Source organism: Pinus tabuliformis, chromosome 5_1 (assembly GCF_031772625.1).
Source record: "Pinus tabuliformis cultivar Carrire ecotype Pingquan chromosome 5_1, CPIR1, whole genome shotgun sequence".
Classification (NCBI taxonomy): domain Eukaryota; kingdom Viridiplantae; phylum Streptophyta; class Pinopsida; order Pinales; family Pinaceae; genus Pinus; species Pinus tabuliformis.
In genome coordinates, this window is record NC_142305.1 from 391,087,959 (window position 1) to 391,089,717 (window position 1,759).

General features: G+C 26.4%; 1 non-coding gene across 1 annotated transcript; it reads right to left on the bottom strand.

Annotated features, from left to right (window-relative positions):
• Positions 1-1,353: 1,353 nt before the first annotated feature.
• On the bottom strand, positions 1,354-1,425 carry TRNAW-CCA (transfer RNA tryptophan (anticodon CCA)). Its single transcript has one exon. It is a non-coding gene; the product is annotated as a tRNA-Trp (tRNA).
• Positions 1,426-1,759: the final 334 nt, after the last annotated feature.

Here is a 1,759-nt window from a genome sequence, read left to right on the forward strand (position 1 = left end):
CTTAAGCCCCCCCACCCAATAAGTAAATTGAAGCTTTAGTTGCTCGACCTTAAGGGAGAGGGAGAGGAGAGGAGGCGGAGGTTTTGATGCGTAATTACATATATAATTCATTCATGCAGAATGACATATCTCCCCGTACAAATGGTTGAGCCTTAAAGCATAATGACATATATAATAGCCACAAGGTAGATCGAGCTATCAGAAGACTAAAATGACCATAATGACATATATAATATATGCATTTATGTCGAGTATGCTTATATTTCGTATCTATTTCTAGTGATCGAAATCAAGATTCTTATATATGTAATTATGCATTTCACTAAAAGTACAAGTATTTAAGAGTTCAAATTTCATTCATATTTTTAAATTTTAAAAATAAATTCTTATCCAATCATATTACTTTTAAATTATATTCCAAAATCAAAATTATATTCCAAAACCAAAAATCCCTTCTTTATCTTGCCAAAACTATTTTCAATAAATCATATATCTTTTTAATAACACGTACATTTGAATTTGTATATAAAAATAAATATTACTTTTAATTATAATTTAATATCTCACTGAGGAAATTTTTTATAATCTAATCTAATCTTATTATAATCTGAAAAACTATAATTATTTAAAATTATAATTATAAAATTTAGTTGTCTCTCACTAAAGGACCTGTGTTCAGTCCTCAGTCCTCGCCCAGAGATTATAATTAAAAAAAAATACCAGTACGTTCAAGAATTTAACTAAACAATTTAAGAAGAATTTATATAATTGAATTTAATCTTAATGTAAGTTAAATTAATTTAATTTAATTTAAAATTATAAAAATCAGTTCTCTTAGACACGAATTTATATAATTGAATCTAATCTTAATATAAATTACATTATTTTAATTTAATTTAAAATTATAAAATTCAGTTCTCTCAGACACGTCCCAGGTTAGACAATATAATTATTATATATATTTAAAATTATTTTAATAAAGTCATATATATTTTTTAATAACACTTAAATTTAACTAAAAAAATTATTTATGGAATTTAATCTTATTGTAAGTTAAATTATTTTAATTTAGTATAAAAAACCAGCACGCTCAAGAATTTAACTACAAATTTAATCTTATTGCAAGTTAATTTAATTTAGTATAAAATTTAACTAAAAAGTTTACGAAGAATTTATCTACTTGTAAGTTAAATTATTAAATTATAAAATTGAGTTCTCTCACAGTTTAATCTAGTAAGTAAATTTATTAAGAGTCAAAGGTCCTCGATTCAGACATAAATTTTGAACCAAAAATCAAACCCCACGCTGAAGACAACTTTTTAACTTCTACGCATGATATGATAAGTCATCATTTGAACCCGACGTGAATCGAACACGCAACCTTCTGATCTGGAGTCAGACGCGCTACCATTGCGCCACGGATCCACATATTTTAGGATCGTCGTCCATAACATTTTAATTTTATCAAAAATCTTTTAACAATATGTAAATGTGAGCGTGGATAGAACACGCGACCATTACAGTTTGAGTGTAGCGGAGCTGTTAGGTAACGAACTCCGTACGTATCCCATGGATAGTGAAAGTTTTAGTGATTTACTTAAATTTTCATTTTCTTTGAACTCCTCTCAAATAGAAGTTCACATGTTTCTCAACTAGAAGTTCATTTTATTTGTTGTTTTTTAGACTAAAATTGTTGCTGGTAAAAGCAAAACGTTTAAGTTTATGTCTTATTTTTCAAACAATTTTTTGACAAACTAAC